General features: G+C 40.3%; 1 protein-coding gene across 13 annotated transcripts in view; it reads right to left on the bottom strand.

The window, feature by feature from the left end:
* LOC133457043 (membrane-associated guanylate kinase, WW and PDZ domain-containing protein 1-like) overlaps nucleotides 1-26069 on the bottom strand; it is a 133863-nt gene that overhangs the window by 46238 nt on the left and 61556 nt on the right. The window contains exon 1 of one of the 13 annotated variants that reach the window (XM_061735887.1): nucleotides 20998-21163. The exons of the other annotated variants lie outside the window; for them this stretch is intronic. The gene's annotated coding sequence lies outside the window, so the exon portion shown is untranslated. Of the gene's footprint in view, nucleotides 1-20997; nucleotides 21164-26069 lie in introns of those variants that run through there. 13 annotated transcript variants of the gene reach the window in all.

The following is a 26069-nucleotide window of genomic DNA, read 5'->3' as shown; positions in this document are numbered from 1 at the left end:
CCACCATGATAGAGTACAAATACAATAGCCATAACTTTGAAAGATGACCAGTTTGTATTGCTGAAAATTAAACTCCACTGTTCCTGAAGAAGGAACCAGTGAGGCCTTCTTCAACATTACCCTCTGCAAGATTGATAAATTAAAAGTACAACTGATCAGATGTGGGAGACAAACCAAACCTGTTGAATATCCAGCAATCAGAGGGCAGAGAAAGAAAGCTTCAGTTGTCTCAGAGTGCGACACCAACGGTAAGGTCGGGCTCATCTCCCATCAGTGTGTTGAGTCTCCAGAGAAACAATGACAGGGTCATAGTCAGCGCTGACCCCTGGTTAGGATGAACTAACTCCCACTGACAGTCATCAATGGGCTCCATCCTTACACAGTGAGAAACAATTCTGTACGCATGTGTGGATAATGAAACACTAGCGCATTCAGAAACATTTTCAGTTGTGAAAGACTAATCTTCTTTCATATACAGTATGTGCTCTATAGATAACTACATGCAGCGTACCTACAGTATAGAAATATCATAAAAGCAATCAACAGTTACAGTACATCACATAAAATACAGTTCAATTAGCGAACAATCCAACAACTTAGAATACACTTTGTTTTTATTTTGTTCTTTTGTATTTTGGCACAAGAGACAGACAAAATGCTCACGCACAAACAACAACACTGTCATTTTCTTCTATGAACATTAGTACGAGAAAAATTCAGAGATTTACAAAAGCACAAAGGCTGTGTTATCCACATCAATATCAGTGTTATTATGTAACACAGATAGTGATGTTTTTGGTTTTTTCCCCTCCTTTTTCTACAGAGAGAGTAGAAATGCTTCATGTCAGGCTTCAAGTCTTCAACAGTACCGCAACAATAATAATCTCACTGAAGCTACCACAAACAAGAGGTTCTAGTCTCATAATTAGGGCCCGAGCACTGACAGTGCGAAGGCCCTATTGTATCTGTAGGAATTGTTATTTTCCTTCTTCTGACGAAATGAGGGCCTTTTTGCCCCCCTAAACGTGCCCCAAAAGTCACCAAATTTTGCACGCAAGCCAGGCCTGGCGAAAAATTTGATATTTAATGGTTTGCATTAATGGACGTGGCAAAATGGCTCAACAGCGCCCCCTAGAAAACTTTGTGTCTCAAGCCCCACAATACGGTTTGACGTACATGCACGAAAAACGGTACACACCTGTATCATGTCGCAACTTAAAGAAAAGTCTCTTGGCACGATGGCCGAAACCGAACAGGAAGTCGGCCATTTTGACTTAATCATGTAATTTTGGCGCAATTTATGCCATTCCTTCGGCAGTTAAGACGGCCCGAACCTTAGCGTGCACCCGGGTGTGTTATACATCAAAATGTACATCTCCATCCTGCGACGACGCGCATTACTTTTCTCAGTCAAAAGAGTTACCGTGGCGACGCTAGACGCCAAAATGCGCGCCCCCCCTTCATCTGATTGGTCCATATGTGATAGTTCCTGCTTTCTGCCATAACTTTTGAATGGGTTGTGATAAAGACATGTGGGTGGTGTCATCGGACTCGATATTGAGTACTTGACCTTCATTGGCATGAATTAGCCCCTGCCCCTTCTTCTGATTGGTCGATATTTGATAAATCCTATTTTCTGCCATAACTTTTAAATGGTATGACAGAGTGATGCCGACATTTGGTGGCTGTTAAGAGGACTTTAGCTGCAGTGCAAATAACTGGCAGTCCCCTATCAGTATTACTAGAACACATATATAGTTACTGTCTGAACAGCAACCACTATGTGCTGCTGTTACTAAACAGGACAGTTTAACGCTTCAGAACATATCCGTATTGACAGTCTCCCCAAAAGATAACACAATTTTGACCCCTACAGTAAATACTGTATGAAGCAAAGGCATAACCCCTTAGATTAGCATAGACACTAGAAACAAATGTCGCTGTTTAGTGTAGAAATTAAAGCAGCACAACATAACTTTCAGCTTTTCTGAGTTTGGTGGCATCTTTTGGACAAAAGCGGTAGTGCTTTACCAGAAAGAACACTACGTTTCCCATGAGCACCAGCGCGTACTGCCGGAAAACTCCTGTCCCGCCGCGTGCATTTGTTTTGAGAGAAGACGGGACGCTTTTCTGTTTCACCTGGATCCATATGAAATCCCTACTAAAGAATTGAGCTCCTCGTCGGAGCGCCACGCTTTAGAAGGATTTACTGCCGCAGTGCTGCACAACCCACGTCTTAGGCTACCTTGTTTAGGAGTGTTTGGCAGCTGCTTTGGTAAATGTTTGACTCGCCATGTGTTTCAATAAATTAGTATAATAGTACAACATACAGTACATGTTTTGTATTAGTCTTACTTTTCTTTTCCTTTTTTTGACTGCTTTGAAGAGGCTCCAAGGCGTGAGCAATATTTTTTTTTCCTCGTGAGATTATTTTTTTCCTCTGCAGCTACAAATCAAATAGTTCATATTTTTTCCTCAACAAAATGAATCGCACCGCAGAGAGCTGGCCAACAACTGCGTTTAGCTGGAGAAGTGGGGAATAAAACCCGTTTTAATGATCCGACCCCGGTCTGTGAGTGTTTGTTTGTGGTTTAATAAACCCGTGTTTTGATCCGACGCCCGTCTGTGTGCGTGTTTGTTTGTTTACTGAGGAACGTTTGGTCGGACTCGTTACAGCCGCGATCCAACCGAGCCGACGACTCTTTTACTCTTTTAATTTGTTATCTCAGATAATTGGCCGGCCTCCGTGGTTCTGCCTCCGAGCAGCAAAGCAGTGAAAAGTTAAACCATTAGCGATCTTTTCCCCACGTCTGTTGTGTGGAGCTGCTGCAGCCGCAACGGGTTACCAGCTTCTGCGGAGCTGCGCTCCAAGCTCCGCCCATTTTCGTCTCGATTACGAATCAGGAAGGAGGGGGAAGTGAGGTATGCCGTAAAGCAGTCAAAGCCGTAAAAATGTGTAGTTTTTTAGTGTGGCTGGGTTCCTACCATGCTCCTCAAAGTTACATAGTGCCAGTGAAGGAGATACAGACCCCTCAGACCATGACAGAGGTCTCATTAAACCTGTTGGAAGTTGATGTACCATCACAATGACTCTGGAAATACGATATTAAGGTGGAAAAGTTACATAGTGCCGCTTTAACTACAGCAGTTAACTGGCAACAGTGTCGTCAGTCAGCTACCACGGACAGACGATTTGAGCAACTACCTGGAAAAACTGCAAGACGTTAGCTTGGGTTTTATTTAATGTTACAAAATCTGCCAATCAATATTACTCACAAACAGTAAAAAAAATTACATTTTACGCAAGACATTTCTTGGCTGTAAAAATGTATAAAATAATGGAATATGAATTAGATTTGTTGGTGTAAGGGATGGTGTGCTTTTTGCAGAATTTGGAGCCACAATCTGATTCTGTGTAAGATTTTTTCAATATCTGATAATCGGACACACATAGAAAAGCTTTAAGGATTTTTTTCCCCCCAGAAAGACATTGACTCCAAAGACAGGTATGTTTTTCTGTTGCCATCCCAAATGTCAACTATGTCATTCCACATCACATTTTCATAATATTGTACTGCCCGAATTGAAGCCTGAAACATTTTTCAGTTATACTCCACAAGGACATTATAGCTATAGGAACAAAAGGCACTGTATCTTTCTGGTGAGGTCACACCAGCTGTTTACCCTACGTGGTAGCATATGCTCAACGTCTTGCATCTTTTTTACTTGAAGCCACTTCACCTGATCAGTCATGTGAAAAAGGCACACCCCCTTTCAATTCAAACTGTATCAAGATATAATTAAAACGAAAAACACAAAACTGGCACAAACAAGTATTCATAACAGACACACATGCAATGCCACAAAACAGTTTTATATCTTGTGGAAATGTTTGCTCCAAATATGGCATATTTCCCAATTCTGTAATGGAGTTTGGTAATTGTCTTTATACGTCTAATTCAGGGCCCTGCATCTCGAGACATGTCATTTAAATAACAGCAATCAGCTGTTCACATAGCTGTTAATATCATTTTATTAATTATTTTATTTCATAAAAAAATTCACAAGTCTTCATCCTTGTAAATCCCAAGACACCTCTGTGTGTTACATTAGCGTTCTATGTATCTCAGCTTGACACTGATTTTCAATAAAATAAAAGTTGTTTGTATCTGTATTTGCAAATGTGAAAATCTAATTTTGATAGTGTTGATGGAGTGAAAAAGCTGGGCACCATTTGTAAACTTTGATGAATGCAACAGCAACACTGTTCAGCTATTTGAAGAATAATGCATAAATTCAACATTTGAAGGTTTGGTTACACTGGATCAATCACATGGCTATACTGCTGTAACTGGTTATTTTGTAAGTCCCATCTGACTAAATACTGGTGCAACAGAGACACATGAGCCCAAAAAGAGCGATTTCAATCTAAAATGTTGATGTAATATATTCATGGGTAGCTAATCAGTATAATTCGTCAGCATTCAGATTTCAATTTTCAATGCCGGGATGTGCAAATTGTGTTGTGTTGGAGAAAAAGCTAAACACATGGTTCAATTTTGAGCTCTCTGACTTTTTTCTAGATATTTTACTGACTTTTTTCTGGAGATGAGCTGAAACCACTCAGTTTCTGTCAGAACTGTAAGAGGTTTTTGAAACGTATTGCGGCTGTAGTAAAATCACCATCTACACATGTTCACATCTATATTTACAGTACATATATCTATACCTTGTACATATGCCTTACAATTTACTATATCCTTATTCTTATCTTATTCTATTTATTTTTTTGTTCATGCCTTTATTTTTTATGCCTTCAGTTTTTTATTTTTCTTACCGGGAGCACCGCTGCAATCTTGTTAATTTTTGTTCCTGAAACATAATGACAATTACAATTCTTGAGTACACACCTGACTGAAATAAATGGATCATCATCAACAAGGTCTGCACAGGTTTGTTGATGACACATTCAATTGTATCAGGTGTGTTGAAGCAGAGAAACATCTAAAACATGCAGGACTGCGGCCATCAAGTACCGGCATTGGGCAACCCTGCAGTATGGCTTATGGGGAGGTATATATCAGATCAGAAGTTAAAAAAAAGATGGTTAAACCTACTGTGTCCTTAGAACTTAGTTCTGCCATAAAATATAAACTTAGATGCATAAAATAGTTCAACACAATGTTCACTAATGCTTCTTTTTAATCTGTGGTTGTACTAAACTGCTGCAGGAAACTCATCTAAACTGTCACATGGATGACATCTATGCCATGGAATAATATAGGTTGAAAGAGAGAGTAAAGTCCAGAGAGTAGAGTCTAGTTGTTTCCAACTGGATTCAGAGCAGTCTGACCAGCACTTATCCATGCTGGACCCTCATATGTGATTGCTTGCTTGTGTCGTTCTCTCAGATGCAAGTCACTTTGGATTAAAGCATCTGCTAAATCTCAGTAGTAGCAGTAGTAGTAGTAGTAGCAGCAGCAGTAGCAGCAGCAGTAGCAGCAGCAGTAGCAGCAGCAGCAGTAGCAGCAGTAGTAGTAGTAGTAGTAGTAGTAGTAGTAGTAGTAGTAGTAGTAGTAGTAGTAGTAGTAGTAGTAGTAGTAGTAGTAGTAGTAGTAGTAGTAGTAGTAGCAGAGCACCAGTATTATCCTCACCTCTTTCTGGGCCTTAACTTCTGAAATGAATAATGACCTAATTATAGTTGTAAACTCAGCATTGTTTAAGCACTTTATGTTTATTTTGGCTTCTTATTTGACTTCATCATTCTCTTAAAAAAAAGGATAATTTCTCAGTTTCTGTGTTCTTGCATTTCAAAGTTGTAATATATTTAAAGAGGGCACATCTTTAAACATCAAGTTATGATGAAATGTCCACCACAAAAGCAATGTGTCCCCCATCTCAGAGACATTAGACCGAGACACAGCACAACCCCTCAGTAATCAGTATTAACAACATCAAGCCGCAGCTCCCCTTTCATCCCGGAGGGAGAGGAGGGGAAGACGTAGCATGCTGTTGTGACAGAGAGCATTGCCAAATGGTGGAAGACCAAACAGAGGAGATGGAGAGAGTGAAAAGGGATGAACACGGTACAGATGCACGACACGCACGGGAAAAACATTCAGCTAATGTGCACGTGAAATCCCTCTCACAACAGACAGCCCATCCTTTCTTCCTCATTCTCACCTTTCACTGTCTGACGAACTGCCGTTGTGGCACCACGACAAGACAAGCAAACACACAAATCGCACCTTTGACTTTTTATGCAGCACACTCTGTACTGTGTTTCTTTCCCATCATCCTCTTCATCATGTGTAGGCATCAGGTTATTGTGTTATTAAATAGCAGCCCTCTCTTTCTTGGAAAAGGCTGGGTATGAGCAATGTTTGCGCGAATGAGTTTGCATGTGTGTATGGTATTGATCTGAGCACCGCTCAAGCCTGGTCTCGCCTTTGTCACGCTACTAATATTGTCTCTAAAATGTTTCAGTGTATTAACTAAAGCTCTACAAGCGATGTGAGACATACCTTAAATCTTATAACCAATAGTTAACAGATTTCCTACCACAAAATAATTATTTGTAAGATTTACACTGGATGGTTCCTTGTTTTTCTGCTTTTTTACTTAATGCAAAAAAACACCTACTTAACAAACCGAGTTAAATGAAAGATTGAAAAGAAATTAGTAGACATTTAATTGTCTTAAAGATACTCATACGTGTTTAACCCCTAAGTCCTTTCGGGAGTGGAGGTGCAGCTGTCAAGTTTTGCATCAGTCTTGTTCTTTCTAGAATCAACATATAAAAAGGATGAATCATTTCAAGCAAAATGCATTTTTTTTTTACCTCTTTCTTTGGTACGTGGTTCTAATCTCTCCTAAATCCCTCTGAATTGTTTACCCACAGCAACTACAGGTTAATGTAATGTCAGTGGATGAGTCTGAAGCTGCTTATGGTCTTTTGGTTTGAAAATCCCTTCCTGCCAGCTCGATCTGCTGTGTGTACATTCATGAACTCCGTGCCGCCTCTGGTGGGACCCAATCACGGACTAGAATGGTTATAATATCCAGCAGCTGCAGGGTGCAGTCATGTCCGCACTCTTGGGGACTTTGGCTCAAAATGCACTTAGTTTTCAAGAAGACCCAAACATCTTAATATTTCTCTTCATCATTAAGCTTTGCATCTCAAGATTATATTGGACAGAAAGGGCATAGATAAAATATTATTCATAATGCTATCTTTAGGCACCTTTCAAAACACTCAAACACCTTACAGAGAACAACAAAAGAGCAAAAGATTAAAACATTAACAAAATGCTATCAAAATAAAAAATATATAATAAAATACTGAACTAAAAAGACAACAGGATGTTTGTGATCCATGCGGGATATGCCAGATTAAACAGGTGAGTCTTAAGGCAGGATTTGAAGATGTGCAGAGTCATTGGTACGAAAGTATTAGGAAGAGTCATTTTTTTTTTTTTTTTTCGCCCTCTGTGGGGTTGCTGGTGGCCTGGGTTCCAGGTTCTTCCTTGTCGGCCTCTTGTCTCGCGGGTGGCGGGGTGGCGGGGTGGCGGGGTGGCGGGGTGGCGGGGTTGCCCCCCCCCCCCCCCACTACACTTCAGCTGGAGCTTTGATAGGATTATTACACACACACACACACACACAGCCACTCAGACATATACATACACACACACACACACACACACACACACACACAGCCACTCAGACATATACATACACACACACACACACACACACACACACACACACACAGCCACTCAGACATATACATACACACACACACACACACACACACACACACACACACACACACACACACACACACACACACACACACACACACACACACACACACACACACACACACACACACACACACACACACACACACACACAGTCTTGTTCACCTGCATGTTGCTCTGTAGTTTTTGGGGTTAGTTAGCGGTAGCTTAGCTTAGACTGTAATTGGATCTCGAGATTTGGGTCGATTGCTGCTCGTGTTTTGGTCGGCTCCGAGTCGGTTTCGTGTTTCGTTTATGGTTTTTGTTGCAGATTTCCAGTGCTCGACGTGTGCCTCCATGTGTTCTTGCTCCCTGGTTTAGCAGCCCCCCAAAAAAAAACAAAAAAAACACTGAGTTTGTATGTGTGTGTGTGTGTGTATATATATATATATATATATATATATATATATATATATATATATATATATATATATATATATATGTACAGTATGTGTATGCGTATGTATGCGTACATATATTAAATAAAGTAACAATGCACAATGCGCCTTAGGTTTTTACCAGCATGGTATCAACCATTAATATGTGTGCAGACAAGATAAAAAAAAAAAAGGAAGAGTCCTGGGTCAGAGAGGACAAACAGGCAGTGGAGAGAAGGGAGGCTGAAGATCTCCTTGGTGGGCAAGCTGGTGTGTATAATGTAGCAATAAAGGTCTGAGAGTGAAGGAGCTAGATTATGGAGGGTTTTGAAGGTGAGTACCAGAATTTTGAAGTCAATTCGAGAGTAAACCAGGAGACAGTGAAGCTGCTTGATGATGAGTGTGATGTGTTCCGAAGAAGTAGTTCTGGAGATGATACACTTCTAAACTAGCTGTAACTTATGTGGTAAACCAACAACAAGAGAAATGCAGTAATCAATGCAGGATGTGTCTAGGGCATGAACAAGAACTGCAGTGCTCTTGGGTGTGAGTGATGGATGGAGACGGCTGATGCTTCGTAGGTGGAAGTAAGCGGATCATGTAACATTATCAATGTGAGCAGTGGAAGACAGTGTTGTCAAGGATGGCACCTGGACTCTTGACATGAATTTACTTAACATGAGTGCAAATAAAATACAATTGGTAGTAGTAGATCTATAGGTCACCCAGTAACAGCTGGGACAGGCTTCTGGGACCCTGGACCCCTGATGTGGTTTGGATGATGGATGGACAGATGCATGGATGGATGGATGGCTGAAACTACATTTTCGCAATACTACTATTGCTACCAACACGCTGGCCAAGTAGATGTCTATCAAAATGTGGATGATCAGACGTCAGATTTGAAAGCAAACTCTTTACTTTAGATGGAGCCAACTCTTTACACAGTAAGAGCAGAGGAGGATTCCCATCACTAACCGTAGAAAAACAATGTGGAAGTCGTGACCCAAGTATGATTTTTAGCTGTTTTTATTAAGTAACACAATTGAGCCTATACACTGTCAGGTGTTAAATAAATATCACAACCAAACCAGGCTGAACCCCAAACGTTTTAAAGCTTGCTGTCCACATTGTATTAGGAGATGGTTGTGTTACAATGCTGTCATGTACAACACGCAGTGGAATTGCTTGTCTGCTTACTCACCTGCCCTGCATTCTCCTTATTTAGCTTCAGTTTCTATAGAGTACAAGATTTACAGTAAACAACACACTTGTGGTTTAAGTTATGAGCATCCGTGGTCACTGACTCATAGTCAGCAAGGCAAACACAGAAACATAGGTAGAGAAGAGAAGATGTGTAAACACACATCGAGTATAATGCTGAGTCTGTTGGGAGTACGGTGAACCTGGGGTATAGAATCCTCACAATGTTTATTTTTATTATGTTTAATCAACGTTTAAACAAGAAGATCCAGATGTGCACACTCTGTTTTTAAGTACCAGCCTGTGACTATCCCCATCTGCTAAACAAAGGATGCATAGGACCGAGAAGAAGGATTTATGACGATTGCAGGACTCCCTAAAAGCCAAACCCAACGTTACCATGGCAACCCAGCCATATATGGCTGTACAGAAACACAGTCGTAAACTTTTGCCACATACTTTTGTTGGAGATATGCATTCTGCCAGAAAAAGACTCCTCAGTTGATCAAAGTTTATGACTTCACTTAAATTCAAAATGCCAATATTTTAATGACAATTCATTAATATTTTCAGGATGGCTTTCAGGGGGATTGAAACATTATAATTGTATTACCATAACCAGAGGTGGTAATGATTTTAATTTCATGAAACAGTTATCCGTGAAAACACTGTAACACTTTATTACTTAGTTTTGGAACCCCTGAATGTTTTATTCTGTGACTTATTATGTGGTCAACTTTCTTTACTTTCTTTCAAAAGGTTAATTATAAGCTTGTTAATAGGTATCATTTAATCTTAATTAAGTTTCTTTGCATAGATTACATAGACATCTTTATTGTTTGTGAAATCTAAATGTTACTCAGAGTTTGATCTCATGGTCTTGTTATTACAAGCCTCATAAAATAGAGATACCTCAGAGGAGAGAGGGGAGCCAGCCCTTTCGAACATATGGTGTCAAATTCTCTGGCCCAGAGTCCACCAAGCCCATATAAAACTGCAGAGTTCTTTTGTCTGAGGGGAGAGTTTTGAATTTTTCCACCGGTTCAGTCATGTTCCCAGCTCAGCTCTTGACTTAGTGCAGTTCAGTCATGGGAGCACATGGAAGTCAACAAAGAATCATCTTCATTTTTAGGGCGTTGTCCCGAGCTGAAACGTTTTTTTTGTTTTTCTGCCTGGAAGTTTTGAGGTCATTATATTTCGAAGGATTTTTGCTCAGCTCACCTATAATGTGCCATCATTATTTTCTTTTTATAGAAACCTTGATTTTTGTAACACCAAGTTACTTTTCTTTTATCTGGAAACCAGCTCAGATCCAGAAAGTCCATTCAGATAATCTTGCAGACAGCAAGATTATTATCCTCATTTTTATTTTTGCATTTTTTACCCATTTTTCATCAGCTGCCTGATCAACCCAACGCCTGCCCGAAACCTCTGAGAGTGAAGATTCCCTCTGAAGTTCCCTGAAGATAAACCGCAGGGTCCTGGTACTGAACACTTCTGCTGCAACCAGCAACGCGGTTCCTCGGGACGCACCTGGGCTTTGATCTGCATCAGCAGAGCCTAAGTGGCGCCTTGGCTTAACCGGACCACACTCCTGCCGTAACTATGATGTGCAGATGATTTTGCGCTGAAGTCACATTAGCCATTAGAAATTATTATTTCACTGTCCATCACCATCCTATAATAATTTAGACCTTTAAATGGATAACATTTATTTGTACATTTCACTATTATTGCATGCTGTTAATAAAAGTTCACAACCAAGTGGTTTTTTCACCTGTTTCTCTCATAATGGTAAGATCACCTTCAGTGAGAATTTACTGAATTATTATTATTTTTACTTGATTTTCCCTCCTTGACAGAGGTGATGCCCCTAACGAGATGATTACTAATTATTTATCATTTAATGTGGTGATGCTACATAATATTACGGTGACCCGCAAGAAGCAATTATAAATGATTTTAGGCCCATAAATATGTAGGTACGCTACAGGAGGAGTGTGAACTATAAATATCAGGTTAGTGAAGCCGGTTTCTGTCCTCACTGGCAGTTCATAAAAAGCTTTAGAGCAGGGGACATGTGTCCCTGAAGTGGCCTGTTTGAGTGCAAGCTCTGACCCACATCTTGTCTGCTCATACTGGGCCGCTCACTCACCGCCACGGAGCATGAAAACTCTCCACCAACAAGTAAATTACAGGTCATATGACAATAAGACAAATATCACCATGACGTAGGTGCTCTGAGTACTTGAGTCACAACGTTGAATGAAGAACTTCAGCTCAGTCATGTTAACTATTCATTTACACATATGACAGATGGAGACTAATAAAGTTTAAGACTCACCGCAGAAACAGACTGAACTGGATGCTCATAATGGGACCGTTGTCTCTTCGTAAGAAGAAAATGTTAAAGGAACAATTATTTTAAATAAAGATGCTGGCCAAACTGTCAACTTGGTATAATAAACATGACATGGCATCTTTTGAGCTTGATAACTTAAAAGAAAGGAATAATTAAAGTAAAAAAATTACTGAGCAAAAGATGTTTGTGACCATCTTCTGCTTCCACAGTTCTTTGACTTGGACATGTTTACCTCCACTGGCTTCTGCTACCACACAAGCCATGTAGAGGCCATATCATATAGCTGCAGAGAAAAGCAGATTTGAAGGCCATCTGGCTACTAAATCTTTTACAATATTGCAGCCCAGAATCCCTTTTTTCCCCATCTTATATTGTTTCATACCGTTTGCCATTACTACAAATACTGAGCAAACATCAAAATAGGAGTTTCCGCAAAAGTCAAGGATAAAGATAAATAGGGTTATATTACTGCCAAAAAGTATTTTACTGTGCATTGCAAAAAGAAAACTGACATTGCATGAAAAGAAGTTGCACTGTGGCCCTTTCTGCTTGGCTCACACAAGCTGCACAGGTTTATAGAGGGAAATACGCTGTTATCTTAGGAGCTTGACTAAATATTTCATTCATGGAGCACAATGAATACTTGCAGTGTTTGAAAGTGGCCCAAGCCAAACAGATATATCTGCAGGGGGATTTAAAAAGTGTAATTGTCCGGTTTTGATATTGCACTTTGGAGCTACAATGGTAAGAACGCTATGAGCATCTAAGATTACATTTTACAAGTGACAATTTAGATTTTCAGAATCCCCAACCCCTATTTTAGAGGTGGCAGGTTCCTTAGAAAACCCTTGTCTTTTAAAAAAAAAAAAATAAATAAATATATGATATATATTAAATTGATTATATATTAAAATGCATATATATGATTTAGGTTTTTACCAAACTTGGTATTAACCATTAATATATATGCAGACAAAAGAAAAAAAGAAAAAAAAAAGAAAAAGAAAACCCTTGTCTTTCCAGACTGTCATATCTCAACATCTTAAATGATACAATGTCTGTGCAGACATTCAGACAATCTATCCTTCTTATTTTGCCAAACAAATGGCATTTGTGGTTTTGACTGAAATGTTTCAGCAACAATTTACTATGAATTTACGTGCAGGGTATCCGTTCCTCTTATTTTCCATGTTTACAGTATATCCTCAATTCTTCTCGCACAGAAAGTAGGGCTGCACTTTTTCTAACATGTGGCATTCATCAAACTAAACATAAACATTTCAATTTAATTAACTGCACAACCCTGATGGAGTATGGTAAAACATGTTTGTCTAAAACATGAGAAAGCAAATGAACTTTGAAAAATGTATTTTACAAGTAAATCTTTTTCTGAAAAGCGTTTCTTTTCCAAGCCAGAAGCACCTAAGTCTGAGCTAAGGTAAGTCAAATCAGGCCTTTAAAATGAGCTAGTGTGCAGACAGCTTAGCTCATTATAGCACAGCATTACCAGTAAGCCGAAAACAACAGTCGCTTTCCCAAAAGACCGTAAAACTAACAACAGTGTTACATCTGACTCCAACTGATGTTGCGGTAGGTTGCTTACTGAAAAATAAAAGCATGCTGACATGGTAGACTATTATGCAGTTAGACTAATTGCTTAATGACATGTTGGCATATGTATGTTTTCCACATATTCACCACAGCTTAAAAATGTCCATCCTTCCAACCATCCATCCATTTCATCCTGCTCTCAGCCGCAGAGGGCAGAGCCTACCCTTGCCGTCACTGGATGAGCGCTCTGGCGAGGCTGCCAGTCCGTCACAGGTTGAACATTAAGACAGCCCTCGCCTTTCTGGGAATCAAAGAAATCACCATTTACCCAAAATCTTTGGACTGTGAGAGAAAACCTGCACAGGCCTGAGAAGAACATACACACAGCAAAACCCCCAGCTGAGATTCAGGAAACCTCTTGCATTGAGGTGCTAGCGCTGTAAAACCCACAACTGATATCAACAATGGAAAACAAGTAGGTGTTATCATGTACTCTGTGGAAAGATGCTTTTCACTTTTGGTCTTTTGTTTCCCCAAGTATTTTGTTGACGAAAAGGCTTTAGATACAGAAGGAGACAATACACATCTATATTTAGGTCCTACTTATCCAGCACAGACTTAGAGTCAAACTGTCCAGGACTTTAATGCCCATCATTAAAACCCTGTCTGAAATCAAGCCCTGAATTTGTATACAGTTTAATTAAGCTTTTTAAACTGACAGTTCACTGCTGTTATCTAATAGCACCGGATTGCTCCTGTGGGCCATTTGAAGAGCACTTCAAAAGTCAAAAACTCTTTCATATTATTTCACACCATCAATTGAGGTTGTGTCAGTAAAAAGGAAGTGTGGTATAAAATGATTCCTGCTCTGTTTATACTCAAATTTATGTTTCTTTTGTTTCAAATTGCTAAGGGTATTGCCCATATTGACTATTGAGTTAATACATTTAAAGCCTTTCTTTTGTACTGTTAAAAAAACAGAGGATATCACATAGAATATCAGTTTAATGGTGATATCTACCTCGCTACCCTTTGAAATGTCTCGGGTGTTGTCCTGCTCTGACCCCTGGATCATTGGTTCATTGTCACCTGGAGCCAAGATACTCTTGTTACTGTTCAGTAGGGCTGGGCGATATGGACCAAAAGTCATATCTCGATATTTTCTAGCTGAATGGCGATACTCGATATATATCTCGATATTTTTTCTGTAACATAATTGGGGTTTCCCCCAAAGCATTATAGCATAGCATCTGTTAGCATATCTGTTAGCATCTCTGTTCGCTTCATTTTTTCCTGAGGCAAACCCTTAAAAAAACTGTCAGTTTTAATACAAAGCCTCGTGCCAAATGTCACACAGGTACATTTATTAACAGAGGTCTGCACAATATCAAAATGTATAAAATAAATGAAATAAAAATAATCTGCCTGCATATATAGAATAAAATGCTTCTTGAATAAAATAAAACAAATATCCCTTTCCTGCATAACAATTAAATTAAAATACACTGTACAATTAATACAGTGTAGACAGTAACAGGCAGACTTTTCCACTGAGGTTGACAGTTGTGCAAATAACAAAACATTGTGCAAATCTCAAATAAAACATTCAAGTCAATTTGTCACAAAATAAGCTATATCAAAATTATTTATTTATTTATTTTTTTTTTTTTAAATCTATATAAACGATATTGTCTCGTACCATATCGCGTTTGAAAATATATCGATATATATTAAAATCTCGATATATCGCCCAGCCCTACTGTTCAGTATCACTTATGTGGTTCACGTCACCTGCTGAGATGTTTCCTCTTCTGGCTGTCATCATCAAAAACGCAAGCTGCTAGTGACAATGAAATGCATATCATCCCTGAGCCGCCACCACCACAGCAAGAATCACAGACACAGTCAGATCCAGGTGGATAACGCCCTCATATATCAACCATAGGCAGTGGGCTGACGGCACTTTGGTGACATCTGATACCCTCGTTCGCCTTCCTGCTGTTGTTGGTAGGGAGGACTTCCACTCATTGTCTAACGTGGACATACATACACTTGTAGACACAGAGACACATGCACACTGGTTCAGCCAAACATCTGCTGCTTTTAACCCCTGCTGGTTTTAAGTATGACCGTCTGGGGCGGGGGTGGGGGGTTCCCACACAGAACAAGCAGTGACCTGAGAATGATACTAGCCTGATGGTGAGATTGTAACACATTTAAGAAACTAGCAGGGGGATTGTATAGAATATGAGAATAAGGTTTAAAGATAATGAAATATTATGCTTTATAATCTCAAAAGCAGTCAACTGCTTGTTCAAAAGAATAGAGACCACAGCAGAAGCATAAATTAGGACTTGTTTCCAGAACACAAACATGCTTTGTGTTGATATGGAAGTGGGTGTTATGAAAACAGAGGCTGAAAGGCTACGTAAAACGGAATTACGTGCAAGTCTTTGAGCAGACAGGAGAGGAGGGGCAGAGAGAGCCAACAGTCACTGAGGGAGTTAGCAAAGAACTCTCTTGGGCTTGTAAGCCAATTACCGGAGATGCATTGATTGAAGCAGCACTTCAAGGCCACATCTACACAAGTAGTCCCTCAATATACTGGTCAGATGATGGGAGTGTCTCAACCACATACTGTGCATAGATGGCCATTTGCATCCATTATGCTGCAAATGAAACAGATCATTTAAAAAATGCAAACAAGACTGATAAAGAATATTACAACATATCAACATACAGTCAGCACTGGAGCTGCTCTCTCTCTCACACTATCTACAGACAGATGTACACACTGGAGGGGGAGACTTCTGGTTTGATTGATTGATTGCCGATTCAGGACTTAGAACATACTTTTCTTTTTTGTGAACATTCTCTAAAATGATCCATTTTTTACTCCAACTCATGCAAAGATTAATTCATTTGATTCATACTTTTTATAACTTATATTTATAGTTGTCACTCCCCACAGATGGCCACCACGCTGACATGCTGGGGGGGATGAGGAGCCACTGAACCCCCTGACCTGATGCATAGACAAGGAGCCTACTTGAGGTCACGTGTTTGCACATTTTTGTACATATACCGTTTTTTTTTACAGAGTCTATTCTGTTTTATACTATTCTGTTTTATTTATACTTATTCTACTTTTTTTACTTTATTTTTACTTAATCTGTTTTTGAAGGAAAACACCATTCCGTACTGCCTTTAATTTCGTTTGTATGTATGTTGTCTGTGTGTTGTCTGTATAATGACAATAAAAGTCTGAATCCAGGTGGAGGCTGGGGTTGCAGTGGTGTATTAACAGCAGCAGTTGACTGGACTACTGTAACGCTGTTCTCACGGGTCTCCCTGAAAAATCATCAATCAGCTGCAGTTAGTCCAGAACGAGTGCCCGAGTCCTCACTGAGACCAGGAGACCAGAGTTCTAAATAAGACCAGGAGACAGAGTCCTCACTAAGACCAGGAGACAGAGTCCTCACTGAGACCAGGAGACAGAGTCCTCACTGAGACCAGGAGACAGAGTCCTCACTAAGACCAGGAGACAGAGTCCTCACTAAGACCAGGAGACAGAGTCCTCACTAAGACCAGGAGACAGAGTCCTCACTAAGACCAGGAGACAGAGTCCTCACTAAGACCAGGAGACAGAGTCCTCACTGAGACCAGGAGACAGAGTCCTCACTAAGACCAGGAGACAGAGTCCTCACTGAGACCAGGAGACAGAGTCCTCACTAAGACCAGGAGACAGAGTCCTCACTGAGACCAGGAGACAGAGTCCTCACTGAGACCAGGAGACAGAGTCCTCACTGAGACCAGGAGACAGAGTCCTCACTAAGACCAGGAGACAGAGTCCTCACTAAGACCAGGAGACAGAGTCCTCACTAAGACCAGGAGACAGAGTCCTCACTGAGACCAGGAGACAGAGTCCTCACTGAGACCAGGAGACAGAGTCCTCACTGAGACCAGGAGACAGAGTCCTAAATAAAAACCAGGAGACAGAGTCCTCACTAGGGGGGGGCAAAAATATCGATATGGCAATATATCGTGATACTTTTCCAGCCGATTCAATATCGATATTCAAAATTTGAATATCAATTTTTTTTTATTTTTTATTTTATTTTTTTTTTTAATCCCCGATTTTTTCCCCATTATATCACCCAGTGCTCCTACCTAAGTGACAGTCCTGGGCATTGCCACTCTCTACCAACCCTGGGAGGGCCCTGCACTGAGCTCAGGTTTTATTTCACGTTTCATTTCATTTTATAATTTATTTTTTATATAACACAATTGCCTGTCCTTAAAAAATGAAAAATAATGGACAGAGGTTTATTTATTTATGGATTTATATCTATACTGACTGATCACTGTGCCTGTCCTTGGTTTTAGTACCCATCTTTCTTGTGTTTATTATCTATATTTGCCACATAATTAAAGCAACCTCATACTAAATTTAATGTAAATTTCATATGATGTAAATAATATGAAAAACATATACAAATATGTTGTAACTTTAGCTTGTATAGTTATAATAAAACATTGTTTTGACTCAGTTTGTCCCATGAATTTTCACTATAATCTGATGAACGTGCAACTCGGATTTTAAGATCCATCACTATCATCTGATGTACATGCATTTTTAAATTTTTCGGTGAACTATGTAGAATATAATAATCGGGATATCGCATAATCGGGATATCGCAATGTGTATCGTATCGTGGCTCAAGTATCGTGATGCGTATCGTATCGTGAGGTCCTTCCCAATACCCACCCCTAGTCCTCACTAAGACCAGGACACAGAGTCCTCACTAAGACCAGGAGACAGAGTCCTCACTAAGACCAGGAGACAGAGTCCTCACTAAGACCAGGAGACAGAGTCCTAAATAAAACCAGGAGACAGAGTCCTCACTAAGACCAGGAGAGTGAACCATATAACTCCAGTTCTTATATATTTACACTGGCTTCCTGTCTGTCACAGAATAAATTTCGAAATCCTGCTGTTGGTTTATAAATCTCTGATCTCCTGGTCCGGGATTATGAACCAACCACCCTCAGTTCGTCAGGGTCACGCCTACTTTCTGTACCCAGACTTAGAACCAAAGCTAGCAGCAAGCTTTGAGTGGGGCTGCAACAAGTAGTTGACGTAATCAACACGATGGATTATGAAAATTCACTGATGTGTATTGAAAGCCACATCGTGTGGCGCTTGTGATGCCACCGAGGGATTGCAGTATCCAGCAGCCATTTTCTACCCATATCTTCCATTGTCCTGCTGGTGATGAGTCATGTGTGTGAGCTGTGAAAGACAGCTGTCATTTCTCAGCAGTGTTGTGGTGAGGCAGGTGGGGGATGAGGGATAGAATTGTTGATTAGTTGACTGGTCGGGAAAAAAAGCAACAGATTTGTTAGCAATCAAAATAATGGCTATAGTTACAGCCCTACAGTTGAGTCTCAGCTTGCGAAGTGAAACCTGAATGAGCCATGTACCGAGGTGTATGTGAGGTGCTGAACTGAACTAGTTCACAAGCATCACTGCCAATATAAGAGGACAGCAGTGTGTGACATGTTAACGGAATAAATCCTTATCAGTTTTAAAAACTAAAAAACAAAACACATGTGATGCCTGGAGTGTGTGGTAATATTCAAAAATGTCCGTCATTCAGAAGGAAATGCTTTATTCAATGAGAAACAAGTACTTCTTAACGCTTAACTTAAACATTACTTTTGCTCTCACTCATTGAGTTAAGTTCTGGTACTAAAACCACTTGGTTAGGTTTAAACTTTGAAAACCTATCTGTTACATTTAGAAAAAAATGCGTTGCCTTAAAACATATCTTCAGTGAATATCCACCAATATCAATGTTACATGAGAACTTCTTGAATACAGCGGTACAGTACCTTGTGCCCACATTAATGCAGAATATTAGCAAAGGAGAAAAAAAAAGCATAACATTTCATGCCCATGTGTATAAAATGTTTTTGTATAAAATGTTTTTCGTGTCGCACCCATATGACACTCATAAGACTGGAGTAGGCCTGAAGGCCAGGGTATCAAACTGGCGGCTTTGTCTGTCTTCAATTAACACTTCAATCCCCCTCTTAAAATAAATGATAGTCTATAATGATTTATGAAGAGGAACCAAAAGAAAATCAATAGAATCGAGGCCCTAAAATTAATGAAGAAGAAAAATAGCTGCTCTAATCCAGATGCTATGGCTAGTTCAAGTGCTTCTATAAACTCAAAATACTGTAGAAGAGTCATTTAACCAACATGGCACTAGAAGATGCTTTAGGAAGGATCTGCAGTGCCAAACTGACAAATGGAACCATGTACGTATGTGTTTGTGTATCACAATAGTTTTAGGGGTAAGTAGTGGCTATCCAGTAAGATACACTGGGCCGCTACATCCCTAACACTATACCATTGGAACTTTATTTCTCCAGTTTCAATATTTTCTGATTTGCCCTTTTACACACAACAACAAAGAGATTATCGTTATGCTTGGGCGTAAGTCACGGAAAACAACCTAACTGGAGACCACGGAGGGCTGGGAGAAACTATGAAATAGATTTTTTTTTCAAAACTTTTTTAGCCTCGAGTGAATCGGTAGTAGTTTAAAAAACAACAGATTAGTCAGTAAACAAAGATGTGGGACAGTGAAGGACCTCAACAGTATCGATATTACTTCTGAAACAGCTCTCACGGTTAATTTCTGGAGAAAGTAGGTGTTTTCCCTCCTAATTTTTCAATATTTCTGTTAAGCTTGTTTATGTCTAGACACCATCTAGGACTATAAAAACTTGTGACGGAGAAAGATGGTTTTATCTCTCAAAGGAAAGTGTTTTACAAAGTATTGTGCAAGTACATGAACTGAACAATATTTTATTGAAGGCTATTTTTACAAAAGGAGCAGGTTCCTCGCTGTGACTGTTGGAATAAAAGGATGATGGAGTTGCCTATTAAACAGGAGAAGGACAGAGGGAGGGAGAAGCCAGACACACAATACTGCTGCTGCCTGACACAACAGGCCATTCTTCCAGCTCGCGCCACAACACTCTTCACAGCTGAGTCCAGTTGCTTTTCTCCTGCTGCTTCTATCACTCCCTCCCTTTTTCTTCCCTTTTAATGTGGGGGTGAAGAGTGAGGGAGGATAGACTGAAAATGAACGGTGGGCAAGGACAAACAATCTGAAGCTTCATTAGCTTGCAAAATAGCACAAAAGATGCCTTTTTGTTTTTCATTTTCCTACAAGAAATGACTGTTTTACTGAGGAAAAAATAAAAAGACAAGCAGAAAAAGAGGAAAAGAGCTTTCATTAAGATAAAAGCAAATGGAGCTTGCGCAATAGGACGGGCACTTCAACAAAGGTAAAACATAAAGCAAGATTTAAATAAAAACAGATGTTACTGCAAGAGGCCAGTGTGTCAAAGATCAGTATTTAAATGCATAACCTTAACACAAGTCAATCTCACACAGACACACATGCCTATAGTGCAAACATAATCCACCATAGGCAAAGATTCACAGCACCATGCATCACAGTTTATCAATATCACAGCACCAATCTGCATAGGCACATTCCCAGAGTCTCCCCACCTGCCTCTGCCTCTGTGTATCCCTCTTTTCTCCCCGCCCACATCTTCTCCCATCTAATCGCAGAAGCCAGGGCATCACTCCCTGGAGAGGAAGTATATGTCACAGAATTACCTGGCCACAGCTGCTGCTACCCCCTTTTCTCACGGCACGTTATTCCGCAGAAATATACAAAAGGATAAATCCGCACACAGTGATTTCTGCTCTCCATTATCCACCCGAGCAATCCATGAATCGTCCAGCTGTCTGTGTGCGAGTGCTAGCTCCCAGCTTGCAAGCTTATTCGGGCAGGCAGCTAGTAGGCAGCTGCCGTTTTTCTTCAAAGCTCCACAAGCAGAGCAAATTAGATGTCCAGCCCAGTTTAGAGGCTAAGCCAATGTGTGCTATTCACACTCTAGTTCCTGTCTGAGACCAATGGTTGCAGCCCCACAGGCGCCTGCATACTCCCACCCACCCCCTCTCTCCTTCCCTCCCACTCTTTTTTCTCTCCTCCTATCCTCCTTCTCTTCATCTCTTCTCCAGCACTCTTAGTCATAAATATAGATTCTTGACATTACCTAATACATGGCGTCTTGTGAGAAACAACTAGATTCATGCAAATTTTCAAACTACGGAAACCTCTCGGGGTGAATTCTGGGTGAAAGAAGATGTAGAGGGCAAGTACAACATGCAGCAGATAGCAGATGTTATTCAAGCATCAAAGGTGGTGGCTAGTGTATCAGTACATAAATGTTGATTATCCCTCGACATGACATAACCAGAGGGCAGGGGGGTCCGGGAGGTTAAGAACCCCGGAAAAGGTTTGAAAGAACAGGTTAGTACCTGGTCTTAGACATCGAATTCGACACCTGGCCAGACAAATGGGACCAGGAAAAACTCCCCAAAAACCTGAATGAACAGGACAAATTGTATCATTACCAAAAGTAAATAAGCTACGTTGCAATAGCATTGCTGGTGTTTAACTCATTGATTTATATATATTTATAATATACACACACACACACACACACACACACACACACACACACACACACACACACACACACACACACACACACACACACACACACACACACACACACACACACACACACACACACACACACACACACACACACACACACACACACACACACACACACACACACACACACACACACACACACACACCACTTTTTAATACTATGACGACATAATTTCTAAATTTTATCAAGCAGCAATTTTCTGCTAAAAAAATGCTCCAAATCAGCATAAAAGACTACTGTATATTAATATATCCGTGATGGGATCGTATCGGCAGACAATTTTGGCCAATCAATATTAGATGCGTTTAAAGCACAGCTGTAAAGATGAGGTGGCTGCTCAGTGGTTTCATGGTTCCAAGAGTTGAGTGTCTGCAGACTACAAAATATGACGTATATCATTAGACAAACCAAATAAGACATCCTTCAGCTATAAAATATTTCTGGAAGTGCACTTACTTGTGTATCAGGAGATGATAACAATAATGAAAAGCAAATAAACAAATATGTTTATTAAGAGCTACATTAAATTTGAACTGATCTTTTTCTTACAATATTACAAAAGGCAAACAGTTTTTTTTTTATTCCCCAAACTTCCTGAGATCTACTGCCTCACCATCTTGAAAACATCCTGAGAAAGTAAACTTTTTAGAAAGAAAAATTATGTTTTCATCAGAGACAACAAAGAATAGAATAGAATAGACTTTATTGTCATTGTGCTCAAGTTACAATGAGATTGGTTAGGATGTTCCCAACAAAGTGCAAAAGAAGCTATCAAAATAAGAAGAATAAATAAGTATAAAAAGCACAGTATAAAAACATAAAAGCAATAAAAACAATGAATGGATAAAGTGCAACAAACTGTGACCCATACATCACTCCCACATCATTCAGAAAATACACCTGTTCTGTTATGTTATGTATTGTTGTGTTATGTTATGTATTGTTGTGTTATAGAAAAAGAAAAGAAAAAAATTGACTTGATTACCATACATAAACTATATGTGGTGTAATTGTCAACCCATCATTGAGCACACTGAGATGTTTCGAGCTAGCTTGCTTCACAGATTGTTTTGAACTTGAGCTCACCAGCAGGCTTACTTTATCAGTCAGCCGCGGACACCTGCAGCAAATCATGCATTCCTTTTTTTGTCCTTTACCTTTTTATCTACAGACCTCCTCAGTAACGCCACTGAGGTGCTTTGTGGAGGTGTACAAAGGTGTGCATGTCCTTTGAGCTTCTGCATGTACTTTATGTGAATCATAATGGTCTTATTTCCTTTGGTCATTCTGTTTCCTCTTTGACTCTTCCTCGCTATAAATCCTGTAAAAACACAGTGATTGAGCTGGCAGTCGGGAACAGGGGAGCAGATTTTGAGCATTATATTTACAGGTCATCACAGTACATGTAAGAACAGTGTTAAAATACTGTATATAACCCACTGTGTGTGCAATATGTGAGGTAAAGATCCCGATGACAAAGCAAATGCACCAGAGTCTGGGTCCAGTTTAACTGCCGGTAATCAGTAACCAAACAGTAGCAAGTAATCTGTATCATATCTGCTCTTAAAAATATCCCCAATGCTCACTAGGAATGACATCACAAGTAGGTTAGATTAGTTTAGCAAAATAAGAAGGAGGTCAAAAAAATTAATAATTTACAAGTTTTACTAGGAGCAAAATGAGCATACCACAATAAATAATTAGCAAATAGATTCCATTGGTTTTTGGTGACTAACTCTGGCTTTAGCTTAAGAGTTAGTATCCAAATGTTTGAGTACTTCCAGTCATTAGATTTTCTACATCTATTCTTTTAGGGACTATTTACATAAGCAAAATGGTAGCAGAATGCTCAGACTATATGACTCAGAGTCTGCAGAGTTGCCAGATGCACTACTCAGTATCCTGACAGCTGTTGAAAGGACATTAAATTACATTTAAAGACATAATGTATTATTCTGCGCTGTGAGACGTTGGGAGGTTTCTTGAATTCTTAATGTGCCTATTAGTTAAATGCACTGTTGGATCTAAGACTGTGTCTAAACAGGAGCAAGAGCGGCTGAAACTCAACACATACTTCACAAGCATGAACACAAAGTTCAGACATCACTAATGAGGTGTGAACACACTCACTACTGGGAGGCCTCAATGCTGAAGGCTCACTCGTCACTGCAGAAGCTCCACATCCAAATCATCACAAGACACTCACACACAGATGACTCTTCATGATCATAACAGAGAATCATTGTTCAGTCACTGAATAAGCACACTTCATGTCCTAGACATCACAGAGAGGGTTGTTATCGACATCATTTGTGGACAATCACAAAAATTAGTGAAACTAGCTAGCTTACTGTGTGAAAAATAACAGTAAGCAGACTTTACACCTGCTTCAATCATGACATAGGACCTTCTGTATGAGACGGGACTCCCTCTTCAGCTTAATATCAGTCTGGGCTGAGTGTGCAGAGGCTACAGTCTGATCACGTCAACTTAACCCAAGTAACTGGGAATGATCCTGTCAACAATCTTTGTTTCCGTACACGCGATTTAAGAAGATCAAAGAACGATTATCTAATATGAGCCTGGCAAGAAAACGTGAATACGGATTGTGAATTACACAGACTAGTATTTTTAACTATACTTTCTTTTCACAAGCACAGCAGGTTCATGAAGTAGATTTATCAAGACTTGACTGAGGGTACAGTTTGTCCTAAACTCTCGGTGCACAAACAGAAGAGGTTTTGTAAGCACTTCTGAAAAAAATGAAGGGGTCTGGGTATGGTAAAACAGCCTGAGAAACCGCAGTCTCCAGGACAAGCCTCCAGTCTCACTGACGATGAAACACAAACTATGATTTTTAGTTACTTTGGCTTCTATGTGGCTTCTGATTTATTTAATGGCAAGAAATGGCGCTTGTTTGTCACTGTAGCAGTAAATCATGATCAAAATATGGCCGAAGCCCACTAACAAATGCATTAAAGATGAACCTCCAACACACACAGTCCATGTAAACACACGCACACACACACACACACTCTGCACCTGTCTTCAGACATCATTACTATGCAAAAAACACATATTTCTCCAGCATCCTCAATAAGCTCACAAGCCAACATTTTTCCATCCCTTCTTGTTTCCAGAGAGGGACGTGTGTCCCCACAGAAGCTACATGGTCACATGAACAATATATGAGCCACGCATGTGTGAAAACCAGGCAAACAGAAGCCGGGGCCCACTCATCCGTTACAAGAATGAATGGCCATCATTAGCATGAGGCTCCCCGGCAGCACCCTGCAATGCAGCGACACAGACAATGGCGAGTGCCACGCTTCCCCCTGCCGTTCCCCCAGAGAAGCCCTTTTGTTTGAGCAGCATCTGGACCTGACCTCCATGTATTCAAAACTGATGACCCCCTTCCCTCTGTTCCCTCTTAGCTCCTCATATCTTCTTCTCTTCTCTCCTCTCCTAACCTCCTCTTAAAAACCTGCTCTGCTTCTCCGGCTCCCCCCCTCCCCACCCCTACACCCTGGCAGCCCTTCACATACAGAACCCCCCCCCCCCCTTCCCTCTTCTAGCCAAGGAGAGCAGCCATGTCTTGGTTCTTGAAAAGAAGGTCTGTGTATTAGTGGGCCTTATACAAAGCCTGCAGAATGAATTAGAAAAGCAAAGAGGAAGAAGAAGCAGGGCTACTGGCCATCTGTCTCTACGGGTTGGACATGCCTGATCCCAGTGCTTCTGCCCTCCTCTTTTCCCTCACATAATTCCCACCCCTACCCCCACCTTCCCTTAGTCCTCTAGTCTATATACACAGCATCAACCACACACACACTCACTGCCATGCATACATCACAGGCTTCAGATGGCGGATGATGGTGAGAGCAAAAAAAAAAGAAGAAGGAGAGAACAAGGAAACCGTAAAGAGCTGCCACTTGCCTGGATGTGGAGCGAGCCTGGAGCCAGCAAATCAACCAGTAATCCCTTTCTTTGTGTCAGCGGCAAACAGAGAAATTTGTCTCCTACAATGATTTCCCCAAGATCGGCAATGGAGTGGAAAACAAGGAAGCAAGGGAGTGAAAGACCTTTGAGGAGGGGAGGGAGGAAGAGAGAGAGAAAGCGAGAGAGAAAGAGGGGAGGAGATGAAGGGTGAGAGCAGCAGAGGCA

The sequence above is a fragment of the Cololabis saira genome, chromosome 12 (genome assembly GCF_033807715.1).
Source record: "Cololabis saira isolate AMF1-May2022 chromosome 12, fColSai1.1, whole genome shotgun sequence".
NCBI lineage: Eukaryota > Metazoa > Chordata > Actinopteri > Beloniformes > Belonidae > Cololabis > Cololabis saira.
Note: the sequence above shows the minus strand (reverse complement) of the source record. Positions and strands in the feature narration are given on the sequence as shown.